Here is a 19,217-nt window from a genome sequence, read left to right on the forward strand (position 1 = left end):
GTTTGAGTTTCTTAAACAAAATGTGCTTTTGCCCCAGTGGATGTCTCCCAAGGTCAGCTGCCGATGTGACTGCACAGTCACTGTGCGGATGTGTGCTGGGCTTCTGTGTTTAGTTTCGGAAGTGTCACAAACTGTAAATTCTTCCTGAGCTTATTAACGAGTGGACCCCATGCACTTAATTCTGGGAGTAAAATGAAAGATCGCAGACCTCCCCTTGTATCTCATGCACAGGTTAATTAAAATGATGTGTTCGTAATTAAAAAAGTAATTAAGGGTGCTATTGTAAACTGCAGCTTAGAGGGGCCTCTGCTGCACAAACTGCTGTTGGGGGCACAAGGAGTGTGAAACAGAATATCAAGAGATGCACAATATAAAACGCCTTTTCAGCAAATTCTGAAATATACTGTAGCTTCTGCCATTTATATCCATCCATCTGTTTTCTAACTGCATCTTCCCATACAGGGTCAATGGGGGAGCCAGGGCCTATCCCAGCAAGCAACGGGCACGTGGCAGGGTGACACCCTAGATGGGACGCCGGACTGGGGGAGGAAACCGGAGCACCCCGAGGAAACCCCACGCGAATATGGGGGAAACATACAACCTTCACACAGACAGCACCCAAGCTCTGAAATTGAACCCAGGGCCCCACTGCTGTGACACAGTAATGCTAACCATAGCACCACCATGGTTTTCTATCTAAATCCTCTTCTGATTTTCCCATTCTCTTGAATATAGTCAATACATCAATTCATTTCTGAAACACTTTTTCCAGTTCTGGGTTACGAGGAAGCTGGAGCTTATCCCTTGAACCTCTGCTCCTGGAAGTATTTGGACGTACCAGACAGTGGTTTAGCCCATTGAGCTATCTTGGCTCTTATTGCGGTGCATCTTTTTGTTCTTAAATACTATTGCAGACACCTTTGGAGCCATTTTGCTTTGACATAACTTAGTCCGTATTGTGGGAATATTGAATAAGCCTAACCAAACAATTCAAGGCCCGTTGCTGCAGGCTGCATTGTGCCTGTGACTATTAAGAAAGCATTAGCACCTGCCTCTCTGAAACCCTTGCAGTTATTGTAATGTCACATGTGGATCGTCAGATGGGAGATTTACTTCATTCCAACAGCGCTTTTATTTCCCCGGGCCACTCCTGTGATGGCTGATCGTCCCCAGTATTATCAATATCACCGATTCAAAGGGGATTACCAAACACCTTGGGAAAAATCAAGGGCTGTCGTAGGATGCAAATGGTCTTGAGTGAATTGAAAAGCAAATTCCTGCTTTATACTTTGAGTATGAATTTACTTAATACTTTTTACATTAAAGTAAAAAAAATCGCTTCACTGCTGTATAAAATGCAACTTGTTTTCATTCATTTTGACCCCCCCCAAAAAAACGCTGATCACAGCAAAGGTCCTGACAGATAGAGTGTAGTGGTGTCGTATGACAGAAGCAAAGGGGTTATATGTGAATCAGAACAATCCAAACCAGTTTTACTTTGAAGACTGGCCAAGATGGCCCAGGAGAATCTCTTTTGTATAGGGGGTTGAGATGTTGCTTTTCCCACAGGCATTCTTTGCTGTAGAAATGTGGGATTTTTCATCCAGTGATTAAAGGTGATGTGGTCAAACTGAGACTGTTCTATCTGTGATGTGTGCTTATATTTTTAAGCATTTATGGACTTCAGAATTATATTTTTGTAAAGAAAGATCTCTTGATATTTGCGATATTTAAAAATGAAGAGGTCCTGCAGGCTTGACATCATTCGCCTCCTCAGAATCTCTTCATGTTACAGCTAAGGATACCTCCCCCTGACTGATGCCAACCTCTGAAAATATCAATAATTTTATAATTCTATCATTTCTTTCAATCATTTTTGTCTTTACCTTAGGGTTACCTTCCACTTCAAACAATTTGACTAGTGGTGTAACTAGTCATTGTGTCCCTACTGTGACCTACTGTATATTTCTGACTTGGAGTGACTGTGGTAGTGTGGTTGAAAGAAAGTATGCTCTTTGACATTTAATATGTTGTTCAAGCAGTAATGACCAGCTTTCTGATAGGGAGGATGAATGTCGTTTTAAGAAAATTTAACTCTCAAATGCCAGGCCATTATTTCGGTAAGAACAAACGCTTCTATGGCGAGGCTAGGGTATTATCACAATGTATTTGTAAGTATTACTTCTCCAGGCCCTAAACTGTATGAAAAGACGCATATAGTTTAGCTGCGTGACGGAGTAATTTTATTGAACGTTTACAGATACATGTAACTGGGTTTCTGCTTGAAGAAATTAACCATCTGACTTTTAGCGTTCATCAAAAAAGACAATTTTTAACCTTTCGCCTGCGTGTCGAAATAGCAAATAGTTTTTAATTTCAGGTGCAGTCATCACCGAGTGCTGCTGAGCGTCTTGCTCTGTCGCTTGAATTAAGGGAGTCCTTTCGCGTCTGTGCGGTCGCTTTTTCCACATTCATTTTGCGAGAACTGAGTTTCTGACTTGCATGACAGCCCTGTGTTATTTTGCCGTCGACGCATTAGAAATGCTCCAGTTTTCCTGCGGTCGGATTTTTCCTGCAGTCTGGTTGGCTGTGCTGTATTTTGTGACCAGGGCGCTTCTGAGGGAGATGTTCCGCTTTCGACTTCTCTATAGAATCAGAAGAGTTGGAAGTACATGTTATGAATATATAAACGCGTGTGCGTGTTTAAAGACCCCTTCAAATATCCAAAAACATATGTTTACTTTGGGTCTGGTCTGACATCTAATGCCAGTTGTGTTGATTTTGTTGTTGTTAAGAGGGAAGTGTCTGCGCTGTTAAAAGATGTTTCGTTTTCCCCTTCCAAAAATAAACTGAGCTCATGTTCACGTATCCATGACATGCGTTTTCCCCTTTTAAAGATTTCCCGTCCCCGCGTGTAAAAACCTACACCACACCACAAAATGCGACGGATTACTGCGACACAGGTTCCAAGCGATTCAACCCCTTTATCCAAAGCCGTTCAAGATTATGAGAAGTGGCAGATTGCGCTATCACCATGCAGATAAACTCCTGGGTGACTATATGACTATTTAAATTAATTTGGTCTAGAAGAAGCAGGTGTGACTTTCTTGTACCTATTAAAGATAAATTGAGTCCATTTTCCATCAGCAACCGCTCTGAAAGACCGCCAGTTAGGTTTATTGAGTCTCCCGCCTTCATCGGGCTACGAACACTAGACTTTGGGGAGCATTGTCCTTCAAACGAAAACTTGGGTTTGCAGAGGGAACTGGGCTCGGTGGTTTTTTTCCCATTTATTAATGGAACAAACGAAACAGGAATATTATATTTTGTCCATTTACTATTCTATTTTTTTGGCAATGTCATTTGTAATACACTACACCTTTTTCTAAATATTGGTGTACACAGGAACACGCGTAATTAAAATCACTGCAGTTTGTTTTTTAACTGTTTGACCTTTTACACATCCTAACAGACGTATCGTCTAGACGGGTTTTTTTTTTGTTGTTGTTAAAATCGGTATAGCGAAGTAAAGAATTGCTTGGACGCTTACGTGCGTGAGTTTTATAAAAGGCAAACAAGGAGGTATGTCTCACGATGGGTTTTTTTTCCCTCAATACCCGATTCTTATACTGTTACTCTGTATCTCTGTATCAGGCTAAGCGTTGCATGTTACAGTATACACACACCCTTTGAAAGCGGTGTCCTCACTGTCCTAACTCGGACAGTGTAAAATAATAATCTAGTTCATTTTCACTGATTTTTTTTTTGCAAACGTGAGTTTATGTGCTGAACGAGCGTTTCCGGTTCAAAGACTGGAGTGGCCTATTAAATTCAATGACAGTGCATAGGGGAACAATTCATTTTCTTTAAGCTTTTTTCTCTCCATCGTCTTGGTAGAGGTGAGATTGAAGGAAAGTGTATTTTCGAGGCGGGGTGTCGATCATCAGTGACCAGTCGGAGCCTGACCACTACCGACTCTTCGTTTTCAAAAGCTGAGCTGCTTTGCTGAAGCCGCTTTAACCCAACTGAGCGGGTAACCCCAGATCACATCAAAATGCATCTTGGAAAAAAACATGTTTTCACTTTAACGCGCGTTGCCTTTCAAAATGTTGAATCTTGTTTTTTTATCGTTTAGCGAAGAAGAGATAAAAGACAAGCGCTTCACAAAAAAACGAATTTTAAGATGATGAAGATAATTCAGTGTAGTTGGGACTGTCATACACGCGAAGGATTAGGCAAAGAAATTATGCAGCCCGTTAAAGCAGAAAGAATTGGTAATAATAATTAATGCTAATTCAATGGTCCGTGATCTTGCAACATGTATAACTTGGTAACGTTTACGTCCAAACATTAGGCCAGAAAGATTAGCGTCAAACATGCAGAATCTCCAGAGGTTGAATAGATGCATTAAATCTTTTTCTTGCTGTTTATGTGAAATAGCAGCTTCGTGTTTTATCCCTTTGCAAGCACTACTTTGACTTGTCGCCTATTAATTGTTTATTGCAAGTGGTGGACCTGTTAGAGACCACTGACGGTATTCTAGAGATTAATGTTTATAAAGCTAAATCTCAAAACTCTAATCCAAATCTTGCTCAGTAGAACCATTGTTTTATATGATCAATTATTTAACAGAAATTGTACAGTATGTGCAGACATTACTGCAGCCAGTTATTCATACATTGGATTAGATGAGAAGGCTGTATTCAGAAAATAGGAGTGGCGTGACGTGAAACTTTCTGAAGTCTGTTCCACACATTATTCATGGTCTTCAGGCTGTTTTCGTGAAATGAGGAGAGAAAACAATTCTTTCAAACTGTGTCAACCTGTGTTGACCAGGTCTGAGCTCTGTTTAGGGTGATGATTTCATGAGATGTGCTTGGAATCTGGAAAGAAATATCTCACAAGGCACTGCTAGCACACGTCTGTTTCGGTCCCGTTTTCTGTGAAAAAGACTGCCTGTCGTTTCGGGGTGGAAATTCTCCTCCAATGATTGTCAAGGACTTCTCCTGGGTACACCTGTCTCTGGGACTAAGATCACTCCCTGCAGCCAGCGAATGCAGAGCGCTGCCCTGTCTCTGCACAGGATCACAGGCTAGACAGACCATTCCAGACGTAACATGGTTGAATGTGAAGGAACGTTAAGCTAATGCACTGTGTCCCAGAACAAACTGAGTAAAACAGGATTAAAAGCATCTTGGAGGCACGCCACCCTATTGTTGTGTGCGTGATTGCTGCTCTGATGCAACTCGCCAGTGATTTCACAAAGCAAATAATCTTCTCTCCGCATTTTAGCGACAGAAAATGGCACAGACCAAACCACTTCCCACCCAAGTGATCTTTTATCCAGGGTAAGCTTCAACACCTTGTGATTTTGCCAGGAAAATGAGGATTGTGTAGCCCCCGCGATATCAGCTTCCTTGGTCGACTTCTACTTTTTTAGTTGCAGGAGCGTCCCGACCCCAAATGATCACACAAGATCCGCAATTATATGAAATCAGGCTCACCGCTGCAGCCTGCCGAACATCTGCAAACCGACTGGTCGAAAGTTAGCCGTTTATGAAGAGGGGTTATTAAAATTGTTATTCCTAATCGGGATCGCCCTTGGTGTCGGGGCCGATGTTGCGGATTGCAGGGAGTGTGTGTGTGTGTGTGTGCTCGGTGCAGGCCCCGGGGCTCTGCATCGCTCGTGCGTGTGGAAGCAGTGCTGCAGTGAAAGCAAAATGCGCCTGCGCTCTCTCGGGGAAGCGGGAATGGGGGACGAGCCTGACCTTGATTGATTGGAATCAGAATCCACTTGACAGCAATTAATTTCCCGAATTAACTGTCTCCCTGCGTCCGCTCTCCTGAGCCCCGACATCCCTTCCCCTCCCCCTCCCCCCTTCCCCTCCACCCCATTTTTTTTTTTCCAAAGGCAGATGAGGGCCCAATCAATATCTGCAATTCATTTCTGTACATCTGCCCCCTCCGCGAGCTCACATCTATCATCCTGTCCCGGACGTTACACTTAAGCAGAGACTTCTCACTCTGGGTAAGGGTGACGTGACACTGGTCAGGCCCGGACAGCCGATCCTGCGCCTTTGATCCGCTCGAGCAATTTGTGCCATTTCTAGTCGAGCCTGCTGCCCCAATCTTTCCGGCTTTGGGTGTTTTTCACCATAAGGATTTTCTTTCCAAAGCAAAACATTTCTCTCTTCAATCAGCAGCCCTTGGCCTATATCATTCTGCACATTTTTTACCGAATAACTAAAATCCCTCTCCGTGGCACTCCAACCAGGGGACTGCTGCTCAAGGGTACGTTTTCCATTTATTTCCAGGTCATACTAAAAAACAGAGCATTTATATATAGTGCTTTTCCTGCGTGACACTCCATGAGGTGGTGAGGGGGGGGGGGGCATATCAGGATAATGCTCCTGGGATGCTTTTCAGTTACATGCAACTCTCCTGATTTTGTCCCATCCTACAAGGCAACGATTGCCCTCCTGCAGAAGCTTCTCTGCTCCCTTTTCTCCCCTCTTTCTTGGAAAATCATTCGCTCAGCGGTTCTACGCAGACTGCAGGGGAGAAAGTGTGCACCTCAAGGCGTAGCACGTGTGGGATGGGAAAGGACAGCCGCTGCTGTCGCCAAAGAGCAAATAAGACGGGCTGACATGCGGGCAGATTGGAGGTTTCAGATTATTTTTGATGAGCCATTCTAAAAACGTAGACAAAGCACAACGCTGGTGTACGACCTCACAGGGTTTTTAGTTTTTTAAAAGAGATGGAGAGCACCGGGAATTCTTCATCTGCACGCCGAGGGTCAAGAATACTGTGACCCATGTGTGCCTGAGCTGAACAGTTTTGCTTCAGCGCACGTGAAGCAGGAAATAAGATACAGTGCTCCAGTAATGGTGACTCTAGCACAGCAGGGGGGTCGGGGGTTCGGAAAGAGAAATCAGGCCTTTCTGGCTGAGAATGACCAGAAAGTGGGCACTGCACCAAACTGACTGTCAGTGAGAGGACAATGTGGGACTGGGGTAGGACAGACGCACTGTGGCACAGATCCCGCCCGTAACCCATCAAAAAGCACAAGACTACAGTTATTGACATAGAGGTGTAGTCTTGCAGAAAACGACTCCTCCAGTCTCTTTTGAGTCGGATTTCACATTCAGGTCTTCGAAGAAAAATTGATAGTGAGTTTGACTGCCAGAAAAATACAGATAGTCCTCTTCTTCCTCATTCCCCTCTTCATGTTAGTGCTGCTATTTATGCACGTTCCTATTACAGGCTGTATATTAAAGCTATTATGTAAAATCAGGTCTTAACTTCTTTGGTTTTTGCTTAATACAAAACATTTTTCATGTCTAAAATACAATCTGGAGAACTTTTACTACATCATAGTATACCAATTGGGAGTGTTGTGGTAATGCTTTTATTTCCAATGCCATCATTATAGAGTTACCGAGTAATATAAATGTTATGGTAATAATTGCAATTTAATTCGTAAATACCATTTCTTCTGTTTCATTGTAATTACAGCAGGAGCGACATACAGTATGGTTATAATGGTGCTTTCAGATACGATTCAGATTTACAGGGTTAAAGCCAATAGATACTGGATTGTTTCATTGTAATCACAGCTTAGATAACATTGCTTAGTAATGACATAGTTGTTATGCTAATATAAAACCATTTTGGAGCTGCGGATAATGTACAGTTGACCAGAAAGCGCCAAATACATTGCGAGAGTAAAGGAAGATGTTTCTGTTTCCTTTGTTATGGCTGTGGTTTGAGCCGGGCAGCGAGGAGTTAAAAAGCCCAGCTGATGTCTCTTTTAATGAATTGTCTCTAATGCACTGCGGTGGAGCTGACTGTGCAGTGATGTCATGGTCCGAGCTCTGCTTCAGCCTGCACGGGCGGATGGCCTGGGGTTGACAGTCTGATCTTATTAAATCCAATCTGAATGCCGCCACGTGCAAGAGCTGTATTCCCACATGAGTGAGTGCATTAAAATAAAGACCCAGCCTGGGGACTGAGCACCAAGTCCCTTGATTTGCTGTGCGTGGCTAGATTTGGATATTTGTATTTAGGAAATAGCTGTGCTCTGCTCAACCCAGAGTGTGCATCCTGGTACTTTTCTTCATTTAGGAATCCTTTGGAATGAGCTGAACACTGAAGATAAGGAGATCAAGAATTCGAATACATACCGGGTGATGCAGTTAACTGGATGGTACACTAAAAAGGTGCAACCTCCTTTGGGTTTTGAACTCCGAGTTCTGAACCATAAGTGAGGTTTGCTGCGGGTGGGGTTGGAATTGAAGAAAATAGATTATTAGGACTTTTATCAAATTAATCTGTTGTATGTTTTGATTTTCCTTGGTATTACTTTCAACATATGTCATAAATAGCATTCAAAGCAACCCCTTAGTCTTATATAGCATAGCAAGGCTAACTCTCATACTATGAAGCTTTTCCTCATTGATCACTGATGTACTGTATGCTTCCAAAAAACAGGCAGAACCAACTCCCTTACACATAATTTCCTGTTTATCCTAAATCTTTATAGCCGCTGCTGTTGGACTCTCCTACATTTAAATAGATCACCCCCTACCCAGCTAGAAGACACAAGCATAGCTGTAGAGGTAGTGAGCTAACAGCCATGTTTTCGCAGGCTGTGTCTGTTTTGCTATTGTGAAACGTGTGCATTTAAGGTTCCGGATCTGCCTATTGAGATCAACACAGAAAGGCTTTTTTTTTGCCAAAAACAATGAACAGAAGCATGTCAAAGCACAGTGAACAAGATCCTACAGCACAGCAGAATTCCCCTCCCAGCCCTCCCGCAGGGAAATAATAGAAATATCAAATTATAATTTTCTGTCGTGAAATATCACTGAACGCTGTGGTGATAAGGACAGAGTCGTTTACAAAATAATTTGCCCTAACATACGTTTTCGTATTATCTTTCTTGTCACAGGGACATACAGACATCGGCGTGCTTTAGACATTGAAATCAGAAAAGCAGGAATCAATGCAGCAAGATCATCTGTGTGGCCACAATCATCCAAATGGGAAGTAGCTCATGGAAACACTTGATCTATGAATCACTGAGTTCTGTTGGAGGGAAAAAGGCAACAACTGGTTGTTGTGTAGCTTTGACAGTATTGGGTATTCAGATCTGTAATCTCTTTTTCATCTGATTTTTAAACTAAATTAATACGTTTGCCATGTTTTTCTGAGTTTCAAGAACTGTATGTTGATTTCTTGGATGACTCAGTTGAGCATAGCAATCAGATGCCAGCACCAGATGTACTCAAGAATTTTCAAACAAGAGTTTTCCCAAGTCTTCTCTTCAAGCAAGACCTCAGCTGAATTTGTACATGAAATATTTAATATCCAAAAGGATTCAATTAATAGAAAAAATGTTTAATTAAAGCTGCTTGTAACAAGGCTTACAAGTAAAGCAGGCCATTTAAAGCATGTTATGTAGTCGGGTTTGTGTTGTTCAGAAAGAACAGTGTTTTGTATATGCTATGAAGTGAGACTGTGGATAAGCATTGATGTGCATGTATTGTGATGAGATGTTGTTGACCTTAACTTTACATAACCATTTTGCATAATGTATAAGCTGCAAAATGTTACGAACATAAGACCAGTAACGTTTTTGAAAGTATCAGCTTCGACAGCATAGCTGGGTGGCTTGTTCCATACTCCTACAACCCTTTGTGTAGAAAGGTGCCTTGTGTTCCTACACGTGCCTTGTGTCCTGTAGTATGTCTTTCACTGTTGGACTCGAGAAGTCCATGGGGTTACTTAAATGCATGGATATACACTGCCACACATTACACGGAGGCTTGAATCTCAGTTTTCCCATCTTAGATTAGCTTATGTTTCATGCAGCACGATACACTTCTCTACCTTAGGTATCATCTGCTAGGAGATTACTACTGTACATTCATGAATTTGATCACAGCCCCCTTGAATTTCTTTGGCAATTTCTGCAGTGTTTGCTGTTCCTCCCATTTTGGTATCCCTTGCAGACTGAAAGAGACTGCTATAGCAACTATATCAGAATCTAGCTCATTGCTATGAATTAGGGAAAGAAGTGGTTCTAATACAGATCCCTGTGGTACTCCACTAATTACCTCATCCAATTCGAGCAATTACTTCTTATCTGTACTTTATTTTCTGCCCAATACCCAAGCCTTAATTCAAGTATGTGCATTACCTTGAATTCCTACTGACTGCAATTTGAGAATTCATCTTTCATGAAGAATTTTCTGAAAAGCTAAATATACCATTTAATGTACACTGTTTTTATCCAATGCTACTTATTCTTGTTCATAGCAATTTAACAAGTCAATTAAGTAAGACTCACTTAAGGTGCCGTGAGAATGCTCAGATTGAAAAGCCCTACATACAAATAAAATTGATTTATACATTTTCTGAATCCATGTTGACTCTCCCTTGGACTGTATTGCAATTAAAGGTTCCACTAGTTTAGTGCTAATTGTTGTTTCCACAACCTCTCATGTAGTAGAAACTGGACTTACTCGCCTATAATTGCTTGCTGGATGGGGGCTGCATTAGTAAAGTTCTAGTTAGGGGGCAATACCCCTCCTGTCTCAAGAGACTGCTGGAAGAGTTTTGTTGATCTCTTCTGGATAATAACTCTTGTTCTTGTGCTTTTCAGGTCTTGGAGATGTGTTTCTGTGAAGCATGTCTGGCATCTGAATCACACCTCCGAACCCTTCTATGCTGATATTGTTTAATCCAGAAGTTGGTCTTTCCACAACCTGGGGAATGTTATCTGTTCCTTCCTTGGTAAAAACCTATGTGAAATATTCATTTAACACATGAGCCATTTCCCTGTAATCATCTATTGTTTTCCATCTTTATCTCCTTTATTTCTTGTTCATTTGCTGTTGTAAGTGCATTTGAGAAGCAACCTGGAGAAGCCTAGGAGTTGAACTGACAGACAGGCGGAGGGGTTCTTTGCTGAAGACATGTAAATTCGCGTTGGCCGAGATAATAATGATAAACTTTATTTTATTCAGCGCCTTTAAAGGTGGCTTCTCAAAGCGCTTTACAGAACGACAGCAACAACTAAAAAAAAAATCCAACACATGCATAATGAGAATACACAATGAGAGAAGACAGTAGATGAGGGGACTGAATACAGTAGGAGCAGAGGGGTGAACAACAGAACCAGTTAAGCAAAGGCTCTTCGAAAGAAGAAGGTTTTGAATCTAGATGTGAGTTATGGTCGGCGTACAAATTTGGGTGAACTGTTTACTGAGCCCGATCTGAAACAACAGCTAGGAAAAGGTGTAGAGAGAGAACCCTTTTTAATGAGGCATTGGCTGACTCACAGAGGGGGATTTCTAGTCAAGCGTCTTTCAGAGGAGCCCCGCACACACTCAGATTAACCCTAATCGTGAGCGCTCCCGCCGCAGATTTGGGTGAGAAAATCAGATGGCGGAGACGCGTGGCTGGCAGGTGGTAAAGGGGTTAATTTGATGAGTCCAGTGGGGACAATGAGCCGGGGGGCGGGGAGGGGGTGTTGTGAGGCACGTGTCCTGTCTGCAGGTGTCTTCTAGATTAAAACTGAATAATCTCTGGATCCGGGGGGCGTTTAAGGCAGCGGAGTCTTGCGCACCGCAAGGCACAAAGTGAATTTGTCAGCGTTTATTCTCGGTATGGATCTGGGTAGCCCGGGAGAAAAAACGCTAGCGGGGCGGTCGAAGAGCCTTCTGTGCCAATATGTGTATATATTATATATGACCGTGAATGTACATATACCTGTATATCCACATATAAATGAGATGCGGAGTATTGGCAGTAAAGCTGCAAGCAGTTCCAAAAGTTGTGATGTTTAATAACTGAATTTTCTTCTGGGCCACTGAGTGTTTTCCTTCAGATAATATACAGAAATTCTCGTATTGCTTGCAGCGCAGGTTAAACTCGTGACCAGGGAAAAAAAGAAAGAACGTCAATCTTACTATGTTTCATGTTTAGTGTCCCTTTAAATCTGGCTATAAAGACAAGCGAGAACAAGTGGTGGCGAAAGGTTTGGAGAGCAGAAATTTTTACACGTGTAAAAAATGTGGACCTGGCGAGCCGTAGAAATGTAGATGAATACGGTTCTTCCTGTCGACACGACGCAGTTTTACTGCGCGACAGTGATTTCTGATGTCATGTGCAGGCAGACATTTCTATGGTAAAGGCCATTAAATGACAGCTAAAAGAGACCAGTTTTGCAGACGGACAATACTTGGCAGTTTTGAATCTCTTCAGAGCTGCTGTGGCACCTGAGTGTTTTAACCGCTCATTTTGATTCCCCACCGCTCTATTTGTATATGATGCGTGGTATTTTACACACAAAAAAAGACCTTATTCACTGCGTAGCTTCGCTCCCTGAATGTGGCAGACTGGTGGGGGGCTTTTATTTAAGAGGAGGACTGGCCTCTGAATTAAACTGTCATATTCTCAATTTTTCGGTAGTTTAAGCATTCTACCCTCATGGCTACTCCAGCTCCCTGCAGTGTTACAAAACGGGGATTGATACAGCCAACGCAAACCACACACGTCTCTTTTTCAGCCCTTCTAAGAAATCGCAATACTCCGATTACTTAATTTCAATCTCTTTTAATAAAAAGGAACGGGAATGTGGGATTCGGAAAGATAAAAAAAGTATGTTACAGAGCGAAATTTTCAAACGACTCAGAAACACCCACACATCCCAGCACAGATCAAAGCACTTAAAGTGCATTAAAATGCAATATGTCTCACTTCCTTTCCAGCATTGTATATAATGGAAGATTCCCGAACATGTTTCTACTTCCTACGTATTGTGGCATCTTTTCTAACAGTATATTACAGTATATTCCTAAGAAACAGCACTTTTTACATGCACCATAGCAAGTGCATTTTGGTTTTCCAAAAAGAAATCGGTAGTTATATTCTGTTCACAATATTTTGCAATATATTGCAGCGTATCGCGTCATAAATGTCAATTATTTGTGGGGAAAAAAACATGCATTTCAGTATGTTTTTGGCCATTTTTGTAAATATTGCTAAACGTGTAGGAGTTTTTACGTTGCTGTGACATTTGTGCGCCTTACGCAGGTTTTCCCTGAAACGCTGTAACGCAGTAGACACAGTAATGAAGTCTTTTCTTTTGCTGGGTAGTGACTTTGTGTAGAGCTGACCTCAAGACTACGGACAGTACAGTATCGGTAAATGCGGGCCAGTGGAATTTTGTTGCCGATGATGGATGACCCGCTGGGTCGCTGTTAACTCCTCTCTCTCTTTCACAGAACGAGCGCCTGCCTTTGTGCAGTCAATGGCTGACGGCGAGGTGTCTTCTGCCCCTTGGGGATAATAAAGGCTCGCCCTGACTCTCAGACAGACCGTGCTTTCGCTGCTTCTCGATAACACGGGTAGCAAATACCACGCAAACCCCTTTAAGCTCGTGAAACTGAGCGACTCTACCCCAGCCGTTTAATAAGGGTACGGGTACAGTTGTGCCCCCATGACTCCTACAACGTTGTTTTTTTTTTCCTTTCTGAAGGAATAAACACATTAAAGATAATTGTAATCATACTTAATTCTTAAAATTATTATTTTTTTGCTTCAGCAAGCGCTCCTTTCCGCAACAGTATTACATTTTGGCATTGTCACTGTGCCCACGTAATGTCCCATTTCTCTGCTCCTCTCTCATTCCCTTTCTCCCTCATATTCGCTCCTAAACCCTAAGGCCTTTCACCCCACTGTGCTTTTGTTGTTGTTTTCCAGCCAGCCTAAACTCATCATTGATGTCGGTGCGCAGTGACGCGCCGCGCGGAGCGGCAGATTGATGTCCGCCGACGCCTCCTTTCGTCAGCTATTAGGAAGCCGGACAAAGGTGCTGTCTCGCACTGCACTGATCAAGCCAGAGACAAACACGGGAGACTTGAAGGCACCCATTAAGCAGCTCCCTGAAGAGCGGTGAGCTCAGAATCCAAACAACAAAACGTTAAGGAAACGACTTTAGTCGAGGGGCCATATTTACCCAAATCAGTGATTTCGAATGTTCAACGGTTTAAACGACTGTATTTAAAAATATTTAATACCAACATTATATTTGTCATCTACATTATATCTTCAATGCTGCATGTGATAATGAAGAGCTATGGATCCAACCATTTTCTAACTGCTTTATCCTGTTCAGGGTTGAATTCACATGAGGGATGTGTCACGCCCGGTACACCTAGAGGGTGCTCTACTTCTCTCCTGTTCCTAGTTCTCTGTGATTATTCTTTTCTTTCTGATGTGTCTTGTTGTGTAGCCCATTTATTTCCTGCTTCTGCTCTGCTCCTCGCTCAGCATTGAGGTTCGGATGTCCTGAAACCCGCCTAGCACTGTCGCCCCACGTTCGCTACCTGAGGGCATAGGTTTCTATACGGCATATACGGGCCAACACCCGTCTCGCCGCTACGCATAGGGTCTTTTTCCGCTCTCCTGCCATTCCACGGTTCGTCCCTTCCGACATCCGTGACAGGATGTGGGGGAGCCAGAACCTATCCTGGCAAGCAAACGGGGTACACCCTAGATGGGACACTAGGCCATTGCAGGGCAGACGCACAAACACAACCACACACCAGGGCTAGTTCTCCCAGAAGCCAGTTACCTTCCCAGCATGTCTTTGGACTGTGGGAGGAAACCGGAGTATCTGGGGAAAACCTACGCTAACCTGGAGAAAACATACAAACTTCCCATGGATAGCATCCCAGGTTCAGAAGTGAACCCAGGGCATCGGCGCTGTAAGACAGCAGTGTTAACCACTGCACCACCATGCCACCCACTGTCAAGAATATAATGTGAAATATTGCAGTATTTGAAACCGTCTTTCAATATGTGAAAGCCCTGTTGCAGGTTTCAGGAGCTGCCTTCCCCATTCCTGCTGAGTCATTCTGTGCCTCTCCCCTCTGACTCAGCTTTCCAGCTCTCTCCTGTGTCTCCTCTTCCTCCCTTGAAATGTTCATTTCCTGCACCTCTTCCTCTGAGCGAAACCCCATTTCCACCTTCGCTAACATCTCCGACAAACAGTTCGTCTTGTAGCTATGAGGAGCTATAAGGAAAATCATGCTTAAAAAGCCCTGTAGCTGCAGACAACTGGAGCACAAGCCCACCACCGTTGGGCTGCAAGATGGCCTCTGTAGAACTCGGTCACTCTTTGACTAAACAGGTTCCTTTGATTCCTGATCTTAAAATTAAATAACAAGATGAGGTGGTGGCATTCTAAAAATATATTAACAGGAAGTCCACACTTGCAGAAATGCACTGACAGGTTCCGGTACCTGAGAAAACTTCTCTGACACCATCTGACCACCATTTGACATCTTTTTAAGGAGTATCATGTCGCACAAAGCTGCAGGAATGGGTTCTGGCTCTGGAATGCAGATTTATCGCATGTCTTTGTTTTTGTGAGGATGGCATTTTATGTGCATCACAGCTGCTCTTTGAAAGCTTGTTCTCTGAATTCTGAGCCATATTGCTCGCATTTAGAAAAATCAAAACTAAAACGATTGCTTTAGTGATGGCGTCCAGATTTTTTAATACTATGATGCTTGATTTAGATTGGATTGGCTCCCAAAGTCCTAAATAATAAAACTCTTCCACAGAGCCTGTGGAACCTGTATTACTGTACATTCGAGTGGACACACAAGACCATTGAGTGTAAAGGTATTGTGATTCCCAGAAATCTTGAAATACTGTTACCAACAAATCCATCTGGGCTTATTTGAGATCCTGCATTCTTGTGTGCTTATTTACATTTTGAACCTTGGTATCTAAGGATGTATAAATATCAAATTGTGCCAGTCTCTGCAGGAACCTTTGCTAAATGGTCTGCAGCACATACCCGATTACATCAGTGGTCCTATTTCCCATCTTCCTCCCTCCTACAGGCTATGGAAAGAGAAGGGAGTTTCATGTCACAAATAAGCAGTTCCTGCAAGAACCACGAGACTGGTGACAATGAAGCTGATGATGTGTTCTTGCTTGTGTCAAATCTCTATCTGAACAAGGTGCTACAGACAAAACATCCAGCTAAGGAATGTAAAATAGTCCATCAGAAAATACAGGGTTATTCATTTGCAGTGATGTTTACAGGCATATTTCCTTGACAATGTATGGATCAACCTTTTAAAAAGGAGCTTCTACAGGTGTGTCCCAAGCCTAGAATTCCTGCTTCCCTGCAGTCTCTTGTATAGAAGGCTATGTGAAGAATCTACTCAAGACCTTAAATACACCCTTCCGCCATATTAATTTATTTCTTGTTTTTAAAAGGGAATGTGATGCAGATCAGACAAATTGAAAAGACTACTGTTGCGTCTTTGTCAGTCTTATTGCTGCAGAAGCACCTCCAGATTAAACAGGCCCAGATGTAATGTGAGCGATTTTGCAATGGATTATTTCACAACAATCAGGTCTTTTGTCTATGGACAACCCTTTTGAGTACATCTGTTGCACAGAAAGGAGATGATTCTGGAGCAGGTGACAGTGAGGCATGTAATTCTAATCAGGAAATGCTGATAGCAGTACTAGGTAGTACTTTGGAAGCAGACTGACAGTCCAATTAAAGCAGATACAGTTTATTATTTTCGTTTTTCTAACACTATTAAAGTTAACAGACAACACTTTGCTTTTTCATTGCATTTTCCTCGCTTTATAAATAAAAGATGTCTACTATCAACACACAATCTCAGACACCTCTGGACACATCAACAAAACTGTAACGCACAGACTTGACTCTGCCCATTCACGCATGGGCAACTGGAGGTCACTTGCAGGACAAAATCCTTGCATAGTCCTCCTAGGACACTCCAGTCAAGCACAGAGCTACTGATAACTATGAGGAAAAGCTATGGAAAAAATCATTAAGCTTTTAGTTTTTGCACGTGTCTTCTTTTGTGTTTCAGAAAAATACCCCTTCCTGGTTCTTCATCTGACACACAGTTGTGTCCAAAATACCTAAGGGTATTTGTGCCTTAAGGCCTCTGAAAACTAAATGGCAGCTTAATGCCCCTCGATCAGAATTTACTATGGGAAGCACTTAAGCATTGCTAAGCTTTGCATCGCTACAAGAATTTCATTTCTAAAATATTTCTTTACCAAGAAGGACAAAATCCAGGCTACGGTCCGAGCCCACATCAACGAGGAAACAATGAAACGAATGATGGCCAGCAAATGCTACATTAATTGATTGATCTTTTTTCAAGAAGCCAAGCATTTCTGCGAGGACCTTCGAGACTTGTGCAGAAACAGAAAAAAAAAAACCCTGCATCCTCCAGCCCAAACCTGGTCTTTTCTCCCACCCGAGTGAACAATTAAACTCCACAATGCAGCGTTACGTTAACACATTATTCTCCCCCAGAACATCACAGCCTCTTTTGTATCCGAACTGCAGGAGCTGAACAATATCCCGAACAAGTTGTTTGGGAGAGAAAAGGCAATCGTCTTATCAAATTAAATGCATTAAAAAAGCAGAAAGAAAACAAATCCGCACATAACAAGAAAATCGGGTATTAGCCACTCGGTAACACACTTCACATCACCTAAGGTGTTGTCAACATCAACAGACACCCTAATTGAGGTTCCTAGAAGAAAATGCTGCTCTGTTTTTCCCTACTCACACTCTTGTGGCTTTGTAATTACCTTGCATTTGCATTGCAAAGTCCCTCGAGCAGCCTTTGAGCTTCATTGTAGGTGATGAGGCTTCATTTTCCAGTGCAGACAAAGAAACAGGCAGAGGGAGAGGGAGGCAGGGAAGGAGACAGAGGAGAAGCAGCTCTGTAAGGTAACCTATTCACCCCCAGCCTTTAGCAGTCTGCTGTAAATACCTGCTTCTTCCCAGCATGCACGGACAGGGCGCTTAGCTCACACAGCCCCCGGTGCTCACAGGGACCCGGCGTCGGCCATCTATCAAAGCATCCTTTCTGTGTAGCATGTCTGTCAGCCCTCCGATGGATCTGGCAGCGCAGTGTTTACAGGTCTGAGGATGGATGGTGACACTGAGGGATCGTCTCTGTAGGGGGACTGGGTGACAGTGCTCCAGAACCGAGAGGGGAGGAACTGAGGACGGCACAGGGGGCTCAGGACTCCTGAAGGCAGGGAACCTCGGATCTAAGAGCTGTGAAAGGGAACGATTTTTACACATATATATATAGAACGAAGGTGCAGAGCTTGATGGGGGTTTCAATCCCACAAAGGGTGTATAACAAGGGTCAGGGTATACTGCTGATAGCACAGAAATGTATTCTGTGCCTTCTGTTTCCGTGACTCTCTTTTCATTTACTTATATGCCGCCTTATTAATTGCGACTTGTTAAATTATTATTAGTACTGGCTTCTGGGGCCTTTATATTACGCAGGCTTTCTTTGAGTGAACATGAGGCCACGTTCCAAAATCAGTGGTGACAACCTGGAGGAGCCAAGATAATTATCATCAATAAGAATGGTGTCTCACTCTGACTAGGGGAAAAGGTTTTCTAAGTTGTAAGGTCAGTCATGAGCGAGCAGCTTCATTCCTGCAGTTTTCTGTTTGAAACAGTCATTGTTTTGGAGTATATGCTTCCATTAATAAATTTGCTTTGTTGTTTTAAAGTTTGCTTTCATTTTCTGATAACTGTAATAGCCGTTCCAAGTCTTCAGTAATCTTTTTAAAAATGACAGTACTTGAAACAGTAGTTCCTTGAGGACGAACAGGAGTCATGCGATCTGTTCCTTCTGTTATGGAATTGCTGCTCAGAGTCGGCTTGTGTTGGCCGGAGTGGAAAACGGCAGCCATCTTGGAACAGCCTGTCTTCACGATTGACCTTGCTGCCGAGACAAGGCCGCCTCAGGCCTGTGCTGGCTGGCACCCTTTTCTTGCAAGCGTAAAGCCCTCACGGTTGCAAAATCCTGCGTATGTCACAACAGAAGACCAGCAAACAGTGCAGGCTGGGCTCGTAGAGGAAGCAAAGAGCATAGCCGTACATTAACCAACAGTTTTTTGGACGCGTTTAGAAAGGAAACCTGTGTATTTGGGTGGGGATCACGGGTGGGGAGGAAGGCCCTTCTAAAAGTCCCAGATTTCCAGTGCAGCTGATGAATCAGATTTTGTACCTACAAGGGACGTCCATGGGTCTCATTTAGTTGAGTCCTCTTTGCTCCCATTGTCCTTCTTGGACGCATTTAAAATTCTCTTTGCGGTCCTTTGAC

The 19,217-nt window shown here is 43.0% G+C and overlaps 1 long non-coding RNA gene across 1 annotated transcript; it reads left to right on the forward strand.

Moving 5' to 3' along the window:
• The first annotated feature begins 2,941 nt into the window (after positions 1-2,941).
• LOC107077541 (uncharacterized) lies at positions 2,942-18,559 on the forward strand. The gene is made up of 4 exons (XR_001478568.2): positions 2,942-3,052; positions 8,951-10,797; positions 13,293-13,415; positions 13,771-18,559. It is a non-coding gene; the product is annotated as an uncharacterized lncRNA (long non-coding RNA).
• Positions 18,560-19,217: the final 658 nt, after the last annotated feature.

Source organism: Lepisosteus oculatus, chromosome 11 (assembly GCF_040954835.1).
Source record: "Lepisosteus oculatus isolate fLepOcu1 chromosome 11, fLepOcu1.hap2, whole genome shotgun sequence".
Lineage (NCBI taxonomy): Eukaryota > Metazoa > Chordata > Actinopteri > Semionotiformes > Lepisosteidae > Lepisosteus > Lepisosteus oculatus.